This window comes from Tenrec ecaudatus, chromosome 4 (genome assembly GCF_050624435.1).
Source record: "Tenrec ecaudatus isolate mTenEca1 chromosome 4, mTenEca1.hap1, whole genome shotgun sequence".
Lineage (NCBI taxonomy): Eukaryota > Metazoa > Chordata > Mammalia > Afrosoricida > Tenrecidae > Tenrec > Tenrec ecaudatus.
In genome coordinates this window covers 148,146,433-148,170,748 of record NC_134533.1, presented here as the reverse complement: position 1 = coordinate 148,170,748, position 24,316 = coordinate 148,146,433, and the positions used below count along the sequence as shown (strand labels likewise).

Sequence of the window (24,316 nt, the reverse complement as noted above, 5' to 3'; positions counted from 1 at the left end):
TTCTTAGCCAATCTGTTAGTAATTAGGTGTACAGTTCTGTGGTTTGGAATACAGGTCTTCCTGCCAAGGGGAGAGTTTATGAAGACAGGTGTTTAGATGAATCCTTGCTTTGAGTACTTACCTATATATGAAAAGGAAGTCTGCATATATTTCACTTTGAAGAGAGATGGTAGAATTTCATGGACCTTTCATATCTGAATCAGCCCAAACCTCGGATTCAGATACTAGAGATACGCCTGACCCAAGCCATGGTCTTTTCAGTCACCTCATATATGTGTGAAAGTTGGACACTGAATATGGAAGACTCAAGAACAACGAATGCATTTGAATTCTGGTGCTGGCAAAGAATACTGAAAGTACCGTGCTCCGTCGAAAGAACAAATAACTCTGTCTTGGAAGAAGTAGAGCCAGAATGGTCCCTAGAGGCAAAGATGGTAAGGCTTCCTTTTATGTGCTTTGGCCGTGTTAGGAGAGCTTCGTCCCTGGAGAAGAACATCACGCTGGGTAAAGAAGGGGCCTTTAATGAGATGGCCTCAGACATCAGAGAAATTATGGGGATGCTGTAGGCCTGGGCACACACAGTGTCACGATGAATCAGCACTTACGGGACGGCCACCGAACACAATAATGAGTATCAGAGAGCTGCTACTGGTTTAGACATTTATTTTAAAAAGAGACAGTAGTCTCATTTCTTGGCAATTCAGTATCCTAAAAGCCTGCATTTTAACTCTGAGAGGTTGGCCAGTGAGTTTAAAATAGTCATGAATCTCAAAGAGTATTCTTGTATGACAGCACTGGAGAAAAAGCCAGAATATGCATTTTAGGCAGGAAAGGGTCACTTTGTAGCTTTGCAAATAAAATCAGGGCTTGGTCATTCCTTAATCCAGGTCAGTGGGTGTTTTTCCTCTCCTTGATATGAATGTTCTTTTCTCTCAGTATCATAATTATTTCTGACATTGAAAAATCATAACCTACTGACCTGATGCACAAACAATAGCCAGGAAAGCTTTTTAGAGGTTTAGGTAATTTTGTTAATTTTCCATTAACATCCCATTATTTAGAATTGTCTTAGTTTTCTTCAGACTCAGAGGGCAGCAAGTTTGGCTGTGGAAAATGAGTGTCTTCAGCGCCAGTAGAGTGTAAGCCCATGGGCGAATGTATCGGGGTAGGTTCAAGGGAAGTTGACTAGTGAGTCTAAATCTTTAGTGTTCTCTGCCATCCATTCTCTTTTACATTTAGTATAAGAACATTTGCTAAAGGGAATCTTTGGGTACATATTCTAATTTGGGACATACATACCTTTGTAGAAATTTGAAACCAATCTCACCCAAAATTTGTTTTCACAAGATTAAATTTATCTTAGTCTAAAATGTGGTGGCGTTATTAATCATCAGTTCCTTTCTATAAATATCATGTCCCTGTGGATTCAAGAGGCCAGGAAGGGGGAAAATTGGACACAAGAACCTTTGAGGGGGTTGCTGATTCTGCAGCAATGGAAAGAGCTCACTGAGGTTCCAGGCCATGGATTGAGAATGAGATCATACATTCATTGGCAGTGTGTGTTTTTCTCTCCTGTGTGCCTGAACATGAACAAGAGGAGTGCTGATGTTACCCGGCTTGTGGTTTTGCCCAGTGGGGAGGTCCACAGACAGTGAGGAGCTCCAGTTCAGGCTGTGTGGGAGAGCGGGAGTGTGTTGAATGCAGGGAATTTAAATTGGTTACAGTGAGGCTGATGGAAGGAGGGTGAGGGCCTGAGATAAGAGGTAGGATCCATGGATTGCAGGTCTAAGTGAAGTCCGAGGTTTGCTGGAATTCCGGGCTCAGGGGTGGGAGCTTGAAAGAGAGGTGGTGATTGGAGAGTAATGTAGAAGGAATTTCAGTTACGACCTGGTGTATGTCCTCGAAGTGATGGTGGAAGACAAGACTGAGAGGCCAGAGTGTGAAAGGGTACATCTGTGGGGGATTGAAACTACCTTGCAAGTCTGGCTGGACCAGAGGATGCTCACTGGTGCAGATAGGAACTGGAAACACAGGGAATCCAGCACAGATGATCCCTTCAGGACCAGTGGTGTGAGTGGTGATAGCAGGTAGGTAGAGGGAGAGTGGGGTAGAAAGGGGGAACCGATTACAGGAATCTACATATAACTCCCTCTGAGGGGATGGACAACAGAAAAGTGGGTGAAGGGAGACATCAGACAGGGCAAAATATGACAAAATGATAATTCATAAATTATCAAGGGTTCATGAGGGAGGGGAAAGTGGGGAGGGAGGTGAAAAACATGGAGCTGATACCAAGGGTTCAAGTAGAAAGAAAATGTTTTGAAAATGATGATGGCAACAAGCCTACAAATGTGTTTTACACAATTGATGTATGTATGGATTGTGATAAGAGTTGTATGAGCCCCTAATAAAATGATTACAAAAAAGAAAGAAACTACCCAGCATCAAGGTTACAGCCATGCGGGGAAGGTCAGGGAGTTGGGAACGCAGATATCACCAGCACGTGCCTGTGTTTTCCTGTATAGTTTGGCTGCTGCCAAGGGTTGAAGTGAGAGGCTCGCATATCTGAAGTTTGCAGTAGCATTGTTGATGAAATCATGGCTTTAGACGTACCTTTTACTCTCTTACAAAGAAAGTCCCAGAGCGGCCTTAGAGGACATGTAAATCATAAACACAGCCTAAGTTGACTGATGGACGCTTCTTTTTTCCAGCCAGCACTTTGTTGTGGCACTTCCTCACATCTGCAGTATTTTTGCCACCAGACGGTCCCTGGAGGATCCTGAAAGCCCTGAGAAAACAGCTCTCTGCTAGATGATCCAATTTTTTAGAAGCCATGGATGAGGCTGCACATGTCTTTAACTGGTGACATTTGGGAAATGATCTCACTCTGAGACGTTCTAGATGCCAAACCACAAAAAGATGATCCTTGAATATGTATAAGGAGTCAGTGAATATTTGCTGAGTGAATTAAATGGTGGTCAGCGTACTTCTCTATTTCTTTAACCCTAGCCACCCGAATGTGTGGGACCCGTGTAAGGACATGCATGAATGTGCACACGTCGTGCGCGCACAGAGATTACCCTGACTTACGGTGAACGTGCTTTTCCATTTGTCACAATGTTGAGTTTCCCAGCTATGGTAGATAAGATTCATTGTAAATGTAGTTGTATTTCACAAGGTTTTTCTTTGGCCTTAAAGCAGAAACCAACACATTTGTCTTTACTCATTCGCTCACTCAGTGCAAACGAGTTGACTCATAGGGCTCCTAGAGGGCAGAGTGGAACTCCCCTTGGGGTTTTGGAGCCTGTAAATCTTGGTGAGAGTAGAAAGTCTGGTCTTTCTGCCATTGAGTGGCTGGTGGTTTTGAACTGTTGACTTTGTCTTGCCTTCTGATGACTTAAACGTGATCTCTCTGACTTTAGTTTTAATAAGTTGTTTTGTTCATAACTGGGCCAATTCTTTATAAATGAGAGGCTGGTTTATACCCATATGGCATTCATTTGTACATAGTACTCTCAGAACCCAAATATCATTTGAAAATAAAGATCGCAATACCAGCCTGCGCCTATGTATTTCTCCACAGTTCAGCTGTTTTCAAGGCTTAAAGTGGGCGGGAATGTACATCTGAAATTTCCGATATAATTGTGGGGTTATTAATGCTTGACAATTCTGGCTCTGTCAACATGGAAATGACTGCTGGGAAAACTCCAGTGGGGAAGGAGCTTTCCTAAGGGCAAGGCTTCAAAGCGAGTGCATTGCCCACGCGGAGCGCCTCTGCTTCGTGAGTGTAGGTTCTGTGTTTTCTCAGTGAGCATCATTCTTCAGAAGTACCTGTACCCCAACTACTTCACTATGTTTGTGGGCTCAAACCTGCCATTCCTTACTGGACTCCTATGAATTTACTCAGATTCATCTTTTTAGTGAAGGAGCAACTTTCCTGGAGCTTGAAATGTAATTGGAATTTTACTGGGCTAACCACCAAGTTTATGCTCATTGCCATCTGCTATGAACCATCATAGCATCACATTGCCTGGGTAAGCATGGTCTGCGTGGTTATCTGCATTACCATATTATTGCTAAGTTAAGCCTCCTTTATTTTACACGACACAAGAGTAAATCCCAAAGTATTGCTACTGGGACTCCATTTCACTCTGGAGGCAAAAGAAAACGTGTTTAAACTTGTCTCTGGAATCAGTGGCTGGCTACAGCCAAGCACTCTCAGTAATACAGGTGTTTTAATCTCATTAGGACATCTTAAAAATCTACAATCCAAGCAGTAGCTTCTGAGGGGATCTGCTAGCCCAGCTAATCCAAGCCAAAGAGGGTTATTATTAGCTATGGTGACTGGGTGCTTGGTATTCCAAAGGGTAATTCTGGTAGATTCTCTTGAAAGACACAGGACGATCGTGCAGGCTTATGAGGATTTTTAAAGAAAATTGAAAACTGTGTTAGTGACAAAAAGGCCAGGAAAATTTCACTTATATATATAATTGTATATAAATATATATAATTATAATAAAAATTATATATTTATATATAATTTTTCCCCATCACAAAAATGCATATGCTGGCTCTGGGAGGGTAGGAAGAGTTGCCTTACTAGAATTTCACTGGAAAACCCTTAGTCCATCTGCCTTTTAGTCCTGATCTTGCTCTTTCAGACTTCTTTCGACTCCCCAAACTCACAGAACATTTACACAGGATGTGGTGTGAGGCCCTCAAGGATGTCAGATCTGTCATTTGGACATGGTCTAGATCAAAGAGAACAGAATTCTTTTATTTATTTGTTTTAAATAATTTTATATGGGGCTTGTACAACTCTTATCACAAGCCATCCATCCATCCATCCATCCATCCATCCATCCATCCATCCATCCATCCATCCATCGTGTCAAGCACATTTATACATTTGTTGCCATCATCATTCTCAAAACATTTTCTTTCTACTTGAGCCCATGCTATCAGCTCCTCATTTTTCTCCCTCCCTCCCGAACCCTTGATAATTTATAAATTATTATTTTTTTCATGTTTTATACTGTCTGATATCTCCCTTCACCCAATTTTCTGTTGTCCATCCCCCCAGGGAGGGGATTGTATGTAGATCATTGTGATTGGTTCGCCCTTCCTCTTACCCTCCCCCTTACTCTCCTGGTATCGCTACTCTAATTATTGGCCCTGAGGAGTGGTTCCAGTTGCTATCTGTACCAGTGTACATCCTCTGGGCTAGCCAGATTTGTAAGGTAAAATTGGGACCATGATAGTGGGAGGGAGGAAGCAAGCATTAGAGAACTAGAGGAAAATTTTATGTTTCACTGGTGCTGTACTGCAACCTGCCTGGCTTGTCTCCTCCTTGCAGCCCTTCTGTAAGGGGATGTCCAGTTGCCTAAAGAAGGGCTTTGGGTCTCCACCCTGCACTCCCCCTCATTCACAAGGATATGATTTTTTTTCTTTGATGCCTGATACCTGATCCTATCAACACCTCATGATCACACAGGCTGGTGTGCTTCTTCCATGTGGACTTTGTTGCTTCTCAGCTAGATGGCCACTTCTTTATCTTCAAGCCTTTAAGACCTCAGATGCTGTATCTTTTGATAGCTGGGCACCATCAGCTTTCTTCACCACATTTGCTTATGTACCTACTTTGTTTTCAGTGATCCTGTTGGGAAGGTGAGCATCATGGAATGCCAGTTTAATCGAACAAAGTGTTCTTGCATTGAAGGAGTATTTGAGTAGAGGTCCAATGTCCATCTGCTACCTTAATACTAAACCTATAAATATATGCACATAGATCTATTTCCCCATCGTCATATATAAATATATTTACATATGCGCATGCCTGTATTTAGACCTCTATAAATGCCCTTTGCCTCTTAGTTCTTTCCTCTATTTCCTTTTACTTTCCTCTTGTCCCACTATCATGTTTGGCCTTCATTGGGGTTTCAATAATTCCTCTGGGTTGCATTGCCCTTGATCAAGCCCCACCAGGCCTCCTTGCCATTGATTTTGGATCACTTGTTGTTTCCTTGTCCCTGGGTTCCTTTCCCCACCTCCCCCTCAACCACGTCCCGGAACCCTGGGTCCCTTTGCTTTCTCTTCCAGCTTTTTTATCCCATCCGTCTTATCTAGATAGACCTGAAGAGATAATAATATTCACACACAAAAAACAAGACAGAGCAAATCAAAGCAACAAAAGAAAACAACAACAACAAAACAAAACCAAGGACAAAAAATGAAAAAAGACTGTAAATAGTTCATGGTCTATTTGTTGACCTTTAAGAGTATTTTCCAGTCGAGTCTGATGGGGTACCATGCCCTGGCCCCAAAGTCTATTTTTGATATTCCCTTGCGATTTCGTTGCTTTGTTCCCCTTGCTGTTCTGTTGCACGCCCTTAGTGTTTCACCTCAGTGTGTGTTGGTGTCAGATAGGACACAATTCCTCACTGTGTATCCAGTGTTGTCACCCGAAGCGCTATGGGTCAGCCAGGGATGTTGTGGTCTCATAGTGGGACCAGCCATATGGTCTTCTCTGTGAATTGACTGCTCTGAGCGGGAATATCGTCCTCAGGCTTGGAGGGTCGGGATGTGATCTACTCTCTCTTCCTCTCCCTTTGTGTGCTCCTGTGTGCTCTGATCAGACATGTCCCTCTTCCTGAGCTGGAGCTTCAGTGCTGCCCTCTGAAGTGAATTCTTCTGCAGGGAGCGGTGCTGTCTGCCTAGTTGGGTTTGGGGCAGCCCCTCAGACTCTATTGGTTCCCTGCTTCATGTGGGTGTGCTGCATTCATGTCATGGAGCACCGGACCACATAATTCTTTAAGAAAGAGAGGTAGGAAACACACTTCAGAAGTATCTAGGTCTAGATGGGAGGGATGGGTATACATTAAGAAACAGCAGCTTATTTTATATTTTTGTTTAATGATTCTTTTTTACAGCAATATTTTCCCCACAAACCACTTTATTGGGAGCTAATAGAGTTATATTGCTCCATAGTTTAATCACATCAAGCAGCATTGTACAAGTGCTTCCACAGTCAGTTTCAAAAATTCTCTTCCTTCTTGAACTTTTTGACATCAGCTCCCTTTTACCCCCCCCCCTGTACCACCAGAAAACTCTTCTACTTGCTGACTCTATAGGTTCACCAGTCCTCTGTTTCTTATACTGAAAAGCAGAAAAACATAACAAAAGTTTGAGAGACACCTCCATGACTAACTTCATCTGAGATAAACCTCAATATGAACAAACAAACAAAAACCACAAAAATACAAAAAATGTTGAAAACCAGGTCTGGCCCAATGTGGAGCAGAGAGCCTGGATCAACTGACAAGGCTTTAACCATTCCAGTCAAGTTTGTCATCTTGCTTGTCTGACTCTCTAGTGCGCTCTGTTCAGGAACCTGTTTCTTCCCATCCCTCTATTATGGATGGAGGGAAATCACTAGAGGCTTATTTCCTGTGCAGATCTCACAAATGGATCTTGCCATCTTACTCTCATTTATAGTTTTCTACGAACTAGAATCTCGCTGAGTAGGCCTTAATATGATTCCTTCCTTTGGCTTCAGATTATATGATTTACAATCCTTCAGTGACTAAATCACTCTGTTCTTCTTCCATGTGGACTTAGTTGACATCTCACTTAGGTGGCTGCTTGTTTGGAAACAAGCCTTTAAGAGTCAGGTACTATTTTATCTGATAGCTGGGCACCATCTCATTTCTTCCCCACACTTTACTATAGCACCCATATCTTCTGTGTGCCCTGCCTGAGAGAGACTATTGAGCAGGGCCATGATGTAAGAACTAATTGTTCTTAAGTTGCAGCTAGGCTTTAGTGTGAACCCAAAACCCCTTCCTAGATCTATGTGTTTTCACCTGCCTTTGGCTCCCTTTCGAAACCTCTTTGTTAATTTATTGCAGAGAGTCTTGTCAATCATCTACCTGGGGCATACGGACCTTCCATTCATATTGTCATTGATTAGCCCCTGGTACTAATTTTTTAAAACACTGTTGAGAGAGGGCTATTGGGCCAGTGTAGGCTAACTTATTATTATAGCCCATCAGAGAAAAGCTGCATCCACCACATACTTGTCCCTTGTCGTTTTGTTGTGTCCGACGTGCTGCTGTGATGCTGGAAGCGATGCCCTCAGTACTTTAGACACGGCCAGGGTCACTGGTGGTCGATAAGTTCCAGCAGAACTTCCACACGAAAATAAACCAAGAAGAAAGGCCTGGCAACCGACTTTCAAACATTAGCCACAGAAAACTGCACGGATCACACCAGATCATGGTCTAGCTCACTTGCTTTGGACCTCTCATCAGGAAGGGTCAATTGGCGATGAGACTATCATGCTAGGTGAAGTAGAGGGCCAGTGGGGGAGTGGGGAGGGGGCCCTCAAATGAGATGGATTGGCACGACAGCCACAGGATGGCCTCAACATTGCCTCCACCGTGAGGAGGATGCAGCCCAGGGCAAAAGTTAGTCCTGTTAGGTCACTGTGGAAATGACTTGAGGAGAAAATTCAAAGTCAAAGCAAAACAATAAACTCACTACTATCAGGTTGCTGCCAACTCAGAGCAGCCCGACAGGACCAGGTAGAACTACTCGCGTGAGTGTCCAAGCTTGTAGCTCTTTATAGGAATAGGAAGCTTGGTCTTTCTCCAGTGGAGCAACTGGTGGTTTCCAAACGGCTGCCCTTGCTGTTAGCAACCCAGTGCATAACCACGGCGCCACCAGGGCTTCTAAATGTGAGGCACAACTATCAAAAGCGGTGGCACGAAGAGCAGCAAGTTAAACTGGAGGCGTGATCGGAGAAGGAAAGAGGAGAAATGGAGACTTTAAAAGGCCAAGAGCTGGTGACTGACATAGGTGCTTTTGCAGGGCCACACGCATGCATCCCTGGGGGCCTCATAGCCGTCGTCTGGATGGGATTTCTGCTCCTTTATGTAATATCCTTAGTATACAAGCAAACTACTCACCTTCCTGTCTTAACAGAGATGAGAGGTGTTTGTAAATTCTTAAAAAAAAAAAACCACAATCTATCCTAAGTGATTATGTTTATATACATATATAGTCATTTTATTTTATCATTAATCCTGTGAGGAATATATAAAAATCACTTATCCTAGTGGCTTGCGCATGCATACTAAATTAATAACAATTCTTAATACCCCAGCCATGGATTGAGCTGCATTTTATTAATCTTTGAATTTGCTCGAATGTCAAGTGCTTCAGGAATACGGATTTTGTCTACTTTATTCACTGATACTAATCAGTCACCAAGAACACTGCCTGGCACCTACTGGACGCTCAATCAGTGTTGAAGGGATGAAAAAACAAAACAAAACCAATTGATCCTAATAGAATAGTAATTATATACACTTAGGTAAATAGAATAAAATGTTTCCTTTGCCTAGCTCAAATCATAGCCCATTGCCACTTCCCTTAAAGCCCCGGCGTGCCTTTATTCACTTGCACCCCTTTATTCCCTCTTCTGGATGTAATTTCCACGTATAGCATCCTCGTCGGACAAGAGTTGAGATGCCCACGGGTGTTTATAGTAAGGGCCCAGGTGGCACTGTCTCGAACAACGGACTGACTGTCTCAAGACCCTTATTCAGGGTTGCTATGAGTCAGACCTGGCTGGGTAGCAGTGGGTTTCGGTCTATTTTTCTTGTTAACCTTTAGGGGAGCAAATCTCCAGTTCTTTTCGCCCTTGGAGCCCTGCGGGGGCATCAGGTGGGGGTGAGTTTCAAACCTACACACTCTTGGTTCTCAAGTGACTGTGGAACCTGGCACCGCCAACCTCCTTAGATGAAACTAGTCTCCTTATGGGTTTGTTGGGTGGGAAATACCTCGGTTCTTGGCTTCTTACAAGGAAGAATTCACGCCGAAGCCTGGTTTGTGATCCAAGTGGGTTTTTATAAAGGATGGAAGAAGTTTCAGGTTTTACAGTCACTGAACACGGGCAACCTTGTGGGACTGCGCACCCACACGTGGTAGCCTGAGGCCAGAGGGACCACTGCACAACTGAGCAGAAGGGTGAGGAAGAAGAGGGAGAGGCGGTCTCACGGACTGGGTATTTGAGGCCTTTGGCTGGGAGACATGGTGGAAGGTATTGGTTGACCACCTTGGCTGAATTAAGCCCACCTGGGCCTAGTTTGCCTTCCCCCAGGTGTACTGCCCACCTGTCTTGGGGTTGAATTGGTGCATGCCCAGTAGTCTTTATGTTCATAAGGGCTCACCTGATTCTTTTTCAACCTCCTGTAGGGGGTAAGGGGGACCTCAAACATGGAGAGGGACAACCCCCCTGTCCCTGCCTCTTTCTACCTAACACGTAATTATGCTGTATTTGGTTTGGAGGACTCCTTCCTTTTACCATCCGCTGCATGTCTTTACGCAGAAATAAAAACGTAGCGTGAGTTCATGCTTCTGTGATTTTTTTCTCCGGCTGCTTTCCTTGTGCTTGAGATACCTCCACACTGACCTTGTTCCAGTAGTTCTCTCACTGCTGTAAAGGTGCATCATTGATCCATTCCCCCCACGAACACCAGGGCTCTGCTGGTGTCTCCTGGTTGGTGTCTTCATTACATAGGTCTCATGTCAGTACATACCTGTGAGACTCTGAGTTATATAATTATCATGGGATTGCTTACTATCTCATGGGATTGTATATGTTCACCTTTATTAGATAATACTAAACTGCCCTCCAAAGTGGTTCTAACACTTACTTGTGTGATGAGGAAGAGGGAGACCTGTTAGAGACCCGTAGAAGTGCTCAGCTGCTAATCAAACATCCTATAATTTGAACAACCAGCTACTCTGAAGAAAACGTGGCATTTGCTTCTATAAAGATTATAGTCAGGGTGCAGTGCAGCAATGATGAAACATACAACTGTCCTCTAGTTCTTAAATGCTTCCTCCACCCCACTGTCATGATCCCAATGCTACCTTACAAATTCTGCTAGACCAGAGCATGTACACTGGTACAGATAGGAACTGGAAGCACAGGGAATCCAGGACAGATGATCCCTTCAGGACCAGTGGTGAGAGTGGCAATACTGAGAGGGTGGAAGGAAGGTGGAGTAGAAAGAGGGAACCGATTACAAGGATTTACATATAACTTCCTCTCTGGGGGACAGACAACAGAAAAGTGGGTGAAGGGAGACGTTGGACAGTGTAAGACATGACAAAATAATAATAATTTATAAATGATCAAGGTTTCATGAGGGAGAGGGTGGCGGGTAAGGAGGGGAAAATGAGGAGCTGATACCAAGGGCTCAAGTAGAAATCAAATGTTTTGAGAATGATGATGGCAACAAATGACCAAATGTGCTTGACACAACGGATGGATGTATGGATTGTGATGAGTTGTACGAGCCCCCAATAAAATGATTAAAATAAGATTACAGCCTAGCAAAGCCTATGGACAGTTTTGCTCTCGCATGTAAGGTTGCTATGCATTGGAATACACTCAATGGTAACTTGGTTGGATTTGGTTAATGTAATGAGGACCTTTGTGTTTCATTTCTTCATAATACTTGATATTATCAGACTTTTAATATTTGCCCATCAAGTGAAGTGATTGATGTATTCCCTCTAAAAGTATTGCCAGGCCCGACACCTGGGACAAACGTGAATTTCCTGTGGTCTTTAACAGGTGTTTCAAGAGGTCTAGTGCAGCAGATTTGCCCACTGCAGTGCGCTATTTGGTTTCTTGACTTGGCTGCTGTGAGCATTGACTACAGCAGGTTATCACTGAGAGCTAAGGTGTACCTGGTCAAGCCATGCTACTGTATTCAGTCGCCTCATATGCACGTGGAAGCTAAAGAATGAACAAGGAAGACTAAGGAACTGCTGCATTAGAATTACAATGCTGATGAATGATATTGAAAGTACTATAAACTGCCAGGAAATCAAACAACTCTGTCTTACACGTACAGCCAGAATGCTCCTTAGAACTGAGGGCGGCAAAACATCACATACTTAGGGCATGCTCTCAGGAGAGACCACTCCCTGATAGAGTGGACATCATCCTTGGTGAAGTGGAGGGGCAGTGACAAAGAGGAAGACCCGCCGCAAGATGAACTGACAAGTGGCTGCAACCCTGGACACAAATACAACGATTGTGAAGATGGTGCTGGACTGGCAAGTGCTTCTTATTTTGTACAGGGTTACGATGAGTCAGAACTGACATGGCAGGACCTAACCATAATAAATAACACCTCTAGCCCAGATATGTGCTCTGCTCGCAGAAATTTAACTCTCCTGATGGTGGTGAGGACCCAGGGGATAGCTAATCATAAACTGAATATTATGAAGGAAACAGCAGGTGCTGAGATGGACAGTAATGTGGGAAATGGACTCCAGGTGGTGTGGCCAAGGAAGGCTTTCTCAAGCAGATGAGTTAGCGGAGACTTGATGAATGGAAAGCATTAGGGGCGGGGGAGGTATCAGGCATGCACCCTTTCTGAACATCGGCACGTGCAAGGGACTTGGTAGATTAGAAGCTGTTAGAAAGCAGGATTGTGGCAAGGGCTGAGGGAGACAGAGGAAGGACCAGATTATCTAAAATATGCCAGGCAAGGTAAAGGATGTATGCTCATACTTAAGTCCAAGGGGAAGCGGGTGAAGGATTTGGAAGATGGGGAGTGGGTATGGTCTATGGTCAAGTTGAAATATGAGATAAGTGTTGATCGATGAAGAATGGATTGAAGGGTAGGAAGCCCGTTCGATGGCACCTGTTAGCTCTGGGACTCTGGACTAGGCATGAGGATACAGGTGGGGTCCTTACCCCCAGGAAGTCATTGGTCATCAATTGAGGTGGTGAAACACATAAGAAGATGGGTAATCATTGTCAAGTGAATTACACAAAGAGGACATGGTTTGTTGTTGCTGCTAGCTGGCATTTCCCTCCGTAGGGACCCCCCATGACCGAGTAGAACTGTCTCAGCCAGTTGTGTTGGTTGCAGTCTTTACAGAAGCAGGTCACGGGCGTTTCCTGCTGCACAGCCGCTGTAGGGTGCAAGCTGGCAGCCTTTCAGCTACCAGCTGAGTGCTTAACCACGGCGTCCTGTGGGCAGTACCAAGAAGAAAGAGTTTGTGGGAAGCTGTCAGATTTGATCTGGACCTAGGTGAGTAGAAGTTAATAGGGGGACCATACTCAAACAGGACAAAGTGTGGTGTCGACTCCCAGGCGGCTAGAACAGAGGAGGGCTGGGAGGTGAATGCAGAGAAAGGGAACGCTGTTGGCAGATTGTGAGCCACCTGGAATGACTCTGTTCCCTAAAGGTGGCATTGCTGTGGGCTAGTAAGTGCACTCACTAAGTTTTCAGTTTGCACATCTTCATGACTTCACTGGGATGCCAGTGTCTTCACCCACCTTCACACTCATCATCGCACCTATTTTGTTGGCCTTGAATTAATTTCTCAGGAGACTTTACTAACTTACATGGTTAGTTTTTGTTATCTCATTTTTTGTTTTTCCACGGGGTGGGGGAGGGGTCTATCTTAAAAACAAAAAACACTTGGTATTTTGATTTAAGTGAAGGTTTATAGAGTAAATGGGTTTTCTATTCAACAACCTGTATACATTTTATATTGTGGCATTGACTAGAGTCTCTACAATATAACCACGGCACTCAGTCTGCTCCTTCCCTGTAGTTCCTGTTTCTAAGCGTCCTTCTTTTTTCCTGCATTTTGTCTTCGGAGCTTTATCTGCCCTTTTGATCCCATATGGTTGATGGTTCGCATGTGTGCATCCCTCCTTGCTGTTCTTCACTTTTCAGGCTTGTCTGTTTGACTGAGAAGTGGCTTCAGTTTGGCAGTGGCTTCAGTTTGGGGCTTGAACCCAGCCTCGGGTTCTACCAGTCTCCGTCAAACGAGTGAGTCTGGTCTTTGTTTTAGCACTTGACTTTTGGTCCACCTTTTCTCCTATCAACATGGTTGATTTGAGTTTGACATTGAGTACTTACACAGGCAAGCCAATTACTTTTAAAATAGCCTAAGAAGTAATTCCACAAATGCATCCCTAGCAAATAAAATAAGGACACCGACCTAGCTCCCTGAAGACTTTCTCTAATTTCCATAATGGTGTTAGAAAAACTGGTTGAGGCAGCTCTGGTGCCTTCACAGAATTTACTTATTCAGATTGACTTGTATGAAGTCAGCTATTTTGCAGGAAGCTAAGCTCCTGCTTAGCACTAATCCCTTCACTTCCCATCTAAGCCCTTCCCCATTATCATTCCTCTTTTATTTAATGACCAAACATTTTCCCAAGCCTGCTCTTGAGATGCAACAGTGTGACCACGTGGTCCTGCATCCCGGATTCTGGTTTACTTCATTCTTCCTAGGTTCTTCCATTGCTGCAGCATGCTGGGAACTATGCACGAAGGGTGCCTAGTCCCCACCCCTGGTTTGGGTTTAGCTTGTTGTCTATTTGGTCAGAGTCCAACTGGATAACTGGCTCACTTTACTGTTTTATTCTTCATGGACTTACATCCCCTTGCTTTGTCCATGTTACAAGTGTCTCAGATTTGTATATAACCACAAGACCAAGCTAATTGCCAATCAAGTCATTGCTGACTCATAGCAACCCCCTGTGGGTTTCTGAGACCGTAACTTTATGGGAGTAGAAAGCTCTCCTCTCTCCTGTGAGGCTGCTGGTGGTTTTGAACTGCTCATCTTGAGGATTGCAGCCCAGCTTGCAACCACTGCACCTATATTTGTTTTAACTAAAAAACCTGATAAAATTTTTTTTGCAGAACAGTGGATTTCTCCTTACTGAGTGCTCAGCACCCCCACCTTTAACATGCCTTCTAAATTTCTTATCTCCTTAGAAAAGTCCTCTAGGAATTCAAGTTCATCCTCCCATGGACCAGTGCCACACATTATATACTTCATGAAATGACGAGGGAATGCCGGTGGAGACCCTAAACCATGTGGGCCCCTCGACACGCCCCCTGGGTACTACCTGTGTAATAACCATCATCCATCATTGCCAATCCCTCCACATCTCCTTCCAGGAGGCTCAGACTCTCTGATGGCCTGCCAAAGTCACAGGTTCAGAGAGCCTCTCTCAGTGATGTTTATTAAGTGCCCAAAGTGGATTTTTCAGCACACATGTCCTCTGGAAGTGGGAGGTCTGTGGCAGGAGGAGGGCTTACCCAAAGTGAGGCACGAAGGGACACAGACAGGTGAATGAGAGTATGCTCATCGGAATGCGGTCATCTCCATTCGGAAGGGCAGTCGGCTTGGGGGACGGTCATGCACAGGATGGATATAATCGACGCTACTACCTTGTACACCTGGACTATGTTGACTTGATGCAGGTGTGTGCGATCTAGTTTGCAGTAGGTAAGTCGGTAGGTACAAGGGCAGCCTGGGAAGTTGCAGGGCTGGGGTTCGCATGCTACTGTTGGTTCCTTTCCCCCCACCACCCTACCTCCAGCTTGTGGTTAGTGAGCTTGAGAAATTGAAGAAATCTCACAGTGAGTTCTCCTCTGAAAAAGGTTGACAGCCTATGAAGAAGGCCAATAACTACAGAGATGAACTCTGAAGAATGTTTATTCTGAAGAGGAAGAATGTTTAATGTGAAGAGGGCTTGATTTTAATCTCTCATTATGGCATTTCATTATAAGGGCTCATTCTTGATGACAAAGCAGTGCCTGTGTCCTGGCAGGTGACCTAATGAAAAAGCTTGGTGGTGTGGTTATACATTGGGCTGCTAACCTCAAGGTCAGCAGTTCAAAACTACCAGCTTGCTCCTTGGGAGAAAGATGAAGTTTTCTACTCTGTTCTAAAAACTTAGAGTATTGGAAACTCATAGGGCAGTTCTACCATGTAGTAGAAGGTCACTATGAGTCATAATTGACTCAGGACAGTGAGTTTGGTGTTGGTTTGTTGTACAATCAACGTCATGTAATGAATACGTTCTCTGATTCTTGTCCATGTAGCAGACATTGACCATTAGAAAATCTTTCTGTTCTGGGTTAGATTGTACAGGGAAGCCAAGACACTAGCAGCTCTCCACTCCTGCTTTAAAAAATATTCAATATTTCCTGCCTACAATGAAGTCACATTGAAGAGATGGACCGGAAGACAGATGCAGACTGAGCTCCTGGAAGGCAGAGTGCAGGATGTTTGTACGTCCCCTCTCTCTGCTGTCAGCACCTGGCATAGCACTTGATGTGCAAAAGGTGCTCACCAGCTAACTAGGAGGTCACTTTTTAAAAAGTCATTTTACTGGGGGCTTGTACAACTTTGATCACAATCCACATGTACATCCATTGTGTCGAGCACATTTCAAAAACTCTGGAAATATCGTCTTGCTTTGAGAAAAGTGTCAGTATAATCCACAGAACACTCATAGACCTGTTAGCCGATTCACGTACTGCTGACATTTAATCTTGTGTGTGTTTTCTTTCAGTTTCTCTGTTTGCATTTGCAGAGAAGCACTTTTTGAGCACCGTACCTCATGGATCTTTACTTCTAAACACTGTGTACTTCCTATGAATAAGGAGATTCCCCCTTTATAGCCAGAGCACTATTGCCAACCTGTTTTTAACTCGGTTGTAATGCTTTTTTCTAACATATGGTCTTTATACCAATTTTGTGAATTAACCCAATAGTGCCCATAGCATTTTTAATTTCCTCCAGCCCAGGTTCCAGTTGAGAATTGGTTGTGATATTTAACTGTCATGTCTTTAGTTGTTTTTGCTCTGGAATAATTCCACAGTCTGTGTTTGAGTTTTGCTGTGTGGCTTGGAAAAAACAAACACAATTTTATTCATGTATAATTTACATAGGATAAAATTGAATGGATTAAGCACGCAGTTCAGTGCTTTCTAGTAATTTACAGAATTGTGCCTACATGCCCACCGTCTAGTTTTAGAACAGGTCAGTTACCCCAGAAAAAATCATCATGCCCATTGGCAGTTAACACCTGGCCCTCAGCCAACCACTGATCTATTTTCTTGGGCTATAGAGTTGCCTTTTCTGGATTTTCATGTAAATGGAATCACGCCATGGGTAGCCTTTCGAATCAGGCTTCTTTCACTTAGCACCATGTTGTGGAGGTCTATCCATGTTCCAGCAGGCAATCGGTACAGGCAACCCCTCTCTTTTGAATGAGATCTGTCCTTAATCCTGCCTTTAAGAATTTATAATAAATCAGACCAGGTTCATGAGGTTCTTCTTAACTTTGCTTTAGTGCAAGAAAAGGCTTCAAGCCTTTTCAGTGATTTAAAAGTCCCCATGTAACAAGTGAAGATTATTGTGGTTGGTTCAGTCAAACTGAGGGGAAATTTAGAAAACATTTAAGAACAAGCAGAAGTCCGTAAGTCAGATATTTGTAGCTAGGGACTACCTGAATTTAGGTACTTTTTGTTGCTGAATAGTATTTTATTGTAGGGATAAATACCACATGTTGTCTACCCACTTAATGTTTTACTGCATGTTTGATTCCACTCTTTGGCTGCTATGACCACATGCTATGACTACACACATGTTATTATGTGTGTGCATCTTTAATTTCCTTTGATAGGAGTGGAATGGCAGAGGTTCATCATAAATGTATATTTAACTTTCAAAGAAACTTTCAAACTCTTTCCCGCTGCTCCTGTACCACTTAACATCCCAGCCCCTGGTGCAGGAGGGCGTTAGTTGCTCCACCTCCTCACTTGTGACTGCCTGGCTTTTTATTCGAGCCATTCTGCTGCGTGTCAAGAAGCCCACGTGGCATTGTGGGCTGGCATTGCGCTAAAGTCAGTGATCAGAACCACCAGCTCTCACAGGGAGAAAGATCAGCCTGGCTGCTCCTGTGAAGATGAAAATCTCAGAAATGCTATGGACAGTAACTATACAAGAGGGTACCCTCCCCCCCAAAAAACCAAGATATTTTTCCCCAAAGCTATGTATTTAAATTTTTTTAATATAAAATAACCTTATCACCTTCCAAGTACTCTCCATGTCCCTCTTCTTCGCAGAAACAAAAAGAAGTCGCACATAGAGGGGTCAGGTGAGGAGGGTATGTGGGGCAAGGGATGGTGCAGTTTTTTGCCAAAAACTGCCACACACCATCATGAGCAGGTACGTTGCCATGGTGGTAAAACCAGTCCCCTGTCTGCCACAAATCAGGCCTTCATTGCAATCTTTTCAGAACCTCTAAAAAGAAATCTTGATTAATAACCTGACCTTGTGGAACGAATTCCAAATGCACTACAAATCAACATTTTCATCCGCTCCAGAATTTGATGGATGCTTGTCATCAATCAACATTTTACATTTATTGAAATGAGGAAACCACTCATACACTTGAGTTTTTCCCATAGCACTGTTCTTGTAAGCTGTGTTCAACATCACAACAGTTTCTGCAGCATTTTTCCTGAGCAAGAAACAAAATTTCACAGCTCCACGCTGTTCTCTTAAATCGGCCATCACAAAACACGAGGTTCGAGCAAAACTGCTTTACAGAAATATTCACAGTGACCACAGAGAACCTTCCCAGGTGACACCACTGGGTACACTAACTCAGAGTGGTGCTCAATGCTCACCTAGCAGGAAAATGCAGACTAAGAAAGGTCCTCTGTGCCCAGTGCAATTCCATTGGGGGGCAGGGGGCGGAGGAGTCCCACCTCATAAATGGGGATCCACTCAGTGGCATGGGGTTTGATTTAGTGTGTGTGAAATGGTATCTTGTTGGGGCTTTAGTATACATTTTGTTGATCACTAACGGTGTTTAGATAACCCTGTACACTGGTCCTATGTTGAAATGTCTACTGAAGTCTTTGCTCATTTTAAAATTATGTCATTTATTGTCTTATTTATGAGTTGTAAAAGCAGTTTACATCTTCTCCACACATATCATTTATCAAATAGAAGGTTTGCAGTTCTTTCCTTCTGACTTGTCGTACCTTTTCATTTTATTAATGGTGACTCTTTAAAAGTCAATGTGTCTAATTTTGATGGAGTCAATTGTATCTTTTAAAAAATGAATCATTCATCGAAGAAATTTTAGCCTAAGTCAAGGTCATGTTTCCTATAGTCCTTACATTTAGGCCTCTAGTCCATCTGAGTTAATTTTTGTAGAAGGTCTGAGGCAGGGATTTAAATCAATCTCTTCCACATGTGCTTATCCAATCTTCCTAGCACCTTTTGCTGGACAGTCTGTCTCATCCACATTATGTTGCCTTTATCAAAGCGCACCTTGCAATAAGCATAAGGCTTGATTTCTGTTCTCTCAGTTGACTTTCACTGATTTGAAGGCTACAGCCACCAATCCCCCTTTTTCAAAAATGGCTAGTTGTCACTGAACCAGTGCCAGCCCCTGGGGAGCTTGTGTGTGCAGAGTGGAATGCCTACCCAGGGCTTTCCAGACTGGGACCTTTCATAAGCAGGTCTCCACACCTGGCTCCTCAGGTGCCTCCGGGTGAATTTGAATCAACCAAACTTTTGCTTAGTGATCAGGCTCTTAACCATTAGCAATCCCCTTTTAGAAATAGACCCCAAATTAGAAACATTTTGATGCTCCTCTGTGTTTAGAGGTTTCATGAAGTTCATGGAAAAACAGAATGGAAAGACACTAGGATTTTTCCATGAACTTTTTAAAAGCCAGAAATGGATATGCCAGTGAGTGGTATTGGGTCCAGGTCAATGGACTACCCCCAGAAGCATATAAAGTCCATCGGTCCCTGATTGATGATAGTAATTTTGATCATTGTATCAAGATTTACATTTTTTTCTACAGTATAATCCAAACCCAATGCAATGGTGACTTCCAGTGCCCCTACAGGTCCAGTAGAACTCCTTCATGGGGTCCTCAAGGCTGGAATGATGAGGAAAGCCGACTGCTGAGGGCTTGTGGATTGGAACCCCAGAGCATTTAGCTAGCAGCCAAGTGCTTCACCACTGCATCTCTCGACCTCCTTCCATTCTGTGCAGTTACTATTCGTCTCTTGCTTCTACTAAGCAATTTGTGTAGCTGCCCTTTATCACCATGCAAATATTCTCATTAAAATAATTCCCACTGGATTTCGCCTCCATGGGTGACTCTTTGCAGAATCAATCTGTGTGGGATCATCACAAAATGGTGCCATTTGCAGGCATGGGCCCTCCACTTGGTACTCTGCACACTGAGCAGTCGACACGAGATCTCCACCCTTGGTGTAGCCCCTGTCTTCTCCCTATTTCGGTACTTCATTTAGTTATTCAGTGTGGATTCAAGGATTCCTGATTCTTTGAAATGTTTATCATCTCTTTCTGTATATCTGGAATTGTGATGCTCCTGTCTCATATTTGTCCAAGTAGACATTATTTGAATTAAGAGTTTGTATATGCAAATACCATTGAGCCATCTGATGGCCACAGCAGTGTCCTATGCAAAGAAAACAGCCTGACATTCAAAGCCTGCTGTGGGGGTGGGGGGGAGCACTTTAAATCTCTTCTGCAGCCTCCTCAAGGGGAGTCAGAGGGACACTGCAGCTGTGATATGCAGCACCCTTCTCAAATTCACCTTCCCCGTCTGCCTGCACCTGTCTCACACCTCAGAGCTGCCAACTGCCCAGTCTCCTCCTCCCTTTCTTGTCCTCCCTCTGCCCTTCTTCCACCACAGCAGGGCTGCTGCCTTTGCTCCCAAGAGTAAGGGGCTCTTTTCTAATGCAAATCATTAGAGCAGTTCAGTTACTGAGAACCTTGATCTAACTCACCCTACCTGTGAAGCAGGTAAAATTCAGGAACCCAAAGGAGGGAGGGTGGGGGTGAGGGGCGCAAAGACCCAGTGCTTGTGTGGAGCCTTTCCTGTCAGGGAGGGAAGGAAGCTCATTTATTACAATGTTGATCTGGCTCTTGAGGTGTCATTATGTAACGGCAAAATGAAACAACTGAATTAGCTTAAGAAACTGCTAATGACTTTCCCTGGAACCTTAGATAGCTTTGCCAATGTATCCATCATGCTCTAAGTTTGAGACTCCGTTCGTAACCATAAAAACTCTTCCTTTGTCATCGCCTTTTTTTTTTTTTTTTGCTGTACAGGGTCACTTACTCCCTTGTAGGAACGTGGCTGGTGCTACTGCAGAGTCAGGAGAACATTGATAGGTTTTCAAAGGAGGAAATAGTTATAGTTAAAAGCAGGCTTGCACAGCCAACTATAAAATCAAGGGCAATATATATAGCTTTCTCTCTCTCTCTCTCTCTCTCTCTCTCTCTCTCTCTCTCTCTCTCTCTCTCTCTTTTAACTCACCTAGGATTCCAAGGAGCATACGTTTCTTTCAGTTTTGCCAGATCACTTGGAAAAATCACATGACATTTAGGATCGGGAGCCCCCCAAATAACACCCCAAAATAATTCTCAACAGCACTTAACACCACAACAGCAAAAGTAATCAGACTGAAAAATGAGTCCAGTGAGTAAAATACTGATTGGATATTTATAATTGTAAATGTGATGGGACTAAGAAAAAGTCAGAAAATGGATTATTCTGGGTAAGGAAAGTGTAATTCCCTCAGGACTCAGCCAAAACTGGCTGTACTTTCACAATCAGATTTAATCCAAAATGATTGAGGATCTTACAAGACTAAGAATCAGAGTTTTGTGCGTCATTGATGATATTAAATATGGAAAAAGAGGATAAAATCTTTATTGCTGAAAGATACCCTGCTCATGTTGTTTGCTGTTCTTCTTACTCATTACTTGATATGTTTTCCTTCCTTTTAATAGGCTTCTTTTGTCCTAACAGCTTTCTTGAGACATAATTCACATATCGTTTAACTCATTCTTCTGAAGTGTAGAGTGTAGTAGTCATTAGTGGATCCCCAAACTTATACAACCATCATCATTTCCCTAGTTTCAGAAGACTCATCTCCCCAGAAGAAACCCTGTCCCTGTTGACCGTCACTTCCCACTCCTCGCCACTCTTTCCCATGAGCCACTGGCAGCCACGGATCTGCCTTCTGCCTCTATACATTTGCCTACTCTAGACATAGCCTAGAGACAGAATCACAATACGCGGCCTTTTGTTTCTGTCTTCTCTCACTCAGCATCATGTTGTCAAGGCTCATCCATGCTGTGACATATATCCTTAATATCCCACTGTATGGATAGATCCACATTCTACTCATTCTTTGGTCAGATAATGGAAGTTGGGTTGTTTACATTTTGGAACTAATGTGAAAATGTTGCTGTGCACATTTGTGTGCAAGTTTTGATGCGCGTATGTTTTCCTGCATGTATACCTAGGAGTGGAGTTGCTAGGTCATGTGCTGGCTTTGTAGTTAAGATTTTGAGAAGACGTCAAACTCTTTTTCAGAGTTCCAACTGTTCCACAGATCGGACAGCACTTCATATGGATGGTCTCCCCACTTTAGCCAGCCTAGTGGATGTGAAGAGGTGTCCCATCATGCTTCTGATTTGCATTTCCTTTATGATGAATACTTTTGACCTATGTGTTGTTCATGTCATACATAGACATACAAGTGAAGCATGTTCAGACCACAGCAGCAGCAGCTGTTACTTGTGACTAGGTTATCAAACATAGCCTAGTGCTGTGATGTCGACTACCTTTCTGTGCGGCTTCCAGAAGCAGGCAGATTAAGAAGAAAGGCTTGCCTATCTCTTTCTGAAAAAACTAGTCAATGAAAACCCTATAGATCTTAACAATCTGATCCCATTGTGCCGTGGAATTGCCAGGAATTGGGGGGTCAGCTTGATGACAGCTAGCAATTACAACAGCAATCACGTCAGGGAAGCTCCAGAGGTGGGAGAGGTACTTCTGAATGTTGGACAATTGGAAAGTACTGGTGCTCCCAGTGGACACTCCCTGAATGCCTACTCTGTGCTGTTTGGGGGCTCATAATAAACTCACACCTGTCCTCTGGGAGCCCCACCCTGACAAAATGGCCCACAGATGGTTCAGGCCTGAACGTGTCTGTTGCGCCTACCCTTTCCTCTATTCCTTGTCTCCTTTCTCTTTTCTTTTGCTAATTTTCAGTAGCGTTGTCAGGCGTCAGCTGATCAGCCCCTCCTCCAGCACCTGTAGAAGGGTTTACACCTGTGCTGACCGGTGCAGCACCCACTAGCCACAGGTGGCGCTATCAATTTAAAGGATTTAAAATAGGAAATTGTGTTCCTCAGTCCCACTAGATGCATTTTAAGTCCTCCGTAGTGGCACTTTTGGTGGGGGGAGGGGGAGGTTGTTTAGTTCATCCTCTATTTGGTGGCGTTGTATCAGCAGTGAGCTACAGAAGAAGCAACAGTTCTTTTGGAAGAGCAAGGCATGAAGCCTCAGGCAAGTAATGGTACTTTGCAGGTCAGCATTCAAGGGGAAGCAAACCAAGGAAGCAGAGTGAGTGAGCAACTGTGAGCTGGACTGCTGGGAACAGGGTCAAAGGGTACGCCAGGGACCTTGAAGTGCAAGCAAGGAGATGATTCAGAAAGGATTATATAGTTCCGAGTGTCATGGAGTGAGGAAAAAGGAAGACTCATTGAGACTTGGGAGAGGACAAAAAGGCCTAAGCTTTCTATATAATAAGTATATTTATGTCATAGTAAATGTATTATAAAGATATATTTACATATGCATACTTTTAAAAGACAATACAGTACCTGCAATAAAATATGCATTTAAAAAAAAACCACATAGGCTTGACCCTGTGCTCTATATTCTGCAAAATTAAGCTGAAACTTTTCGTGTCAAAATCCTCAGAGGATTTACCGTCTAGTAGCAGGGCTCTTGATTTCTTTAGAAGATGGAAGTTGGTAGATTGGAAGATGCTGGAATATTTACTAAAGTTCTGTGTTGCTGCTCTTAGTTCATTGAATTTCAGCTCTTGTCCTACCCATTTCTCCAGAAGAGAAGAATGGGCAGATAGGTAAAGTGAATTAAATGAAGCACTGGAAGAGCACCTTACCCCAGTGGGACCCTTGAGTTTGGAAAAACTCAGCCAGTCATTTCAGTGACATAAAGAGGCCAGAGTAGAGATGGAGAACAGATTCAAAACCAGTGAAGGGATGAAAATGATTCCTGTGGATAAGAAGCTGAGGGAAGGATCAGTTAAAGCATCTATTGTTTAAAAAACTAAGGAAATAGGAAAGAACCTTCCCATAAAGGTGCCAGTACTTGTAATCGCAGCAGTAGTAGTAGTCGTAGTAGTAAGTAGTAGTCGTAGTAAGTAGTAGTAGTAAGTAAGTAGTAAATAGTAGTCGTAGTAAGTAGTAGTAGTGATCCCTTACATATGTCTGTTGTTTTAGAGTGCAGAGTTTTTTTTCTGGTGTGGAGAATCAGGTATGGGAACAGAATCCTCAAATCTGCATAGAAGAGACTGAGCTAAAACTGGGG

The 24,316-nt window shown here is 43.5% G+C and overlaps 1 protein-coding gene across 5 annotated transcripts in view; it reads left to right on the top strand.

The window, feature by feature from the left end:
• The window catches only part of TMEM108 (transmembrane protein 108), a 360,974-nt gene that overhangs the window by 35,371 nt on the left and 301,287 nt on the right, over positions 1-24,316 (top strand). The window contains exon 1 of one of the 5 annotated variants that reach the window (XM_075546921.1): positions 1,730-2,087. The exons of the other annotated variants lie outside the window; for them this stretch is intronic. The gene's annotated coding sequence lies outside the window, so the exon portion shown is untranslated. Of the gene's footprint in view, positions 1-1,729; positions 2,088-24,316 lie in introns of those variants that run through there. 5 annotated transcript variants of the gene reach the window in all.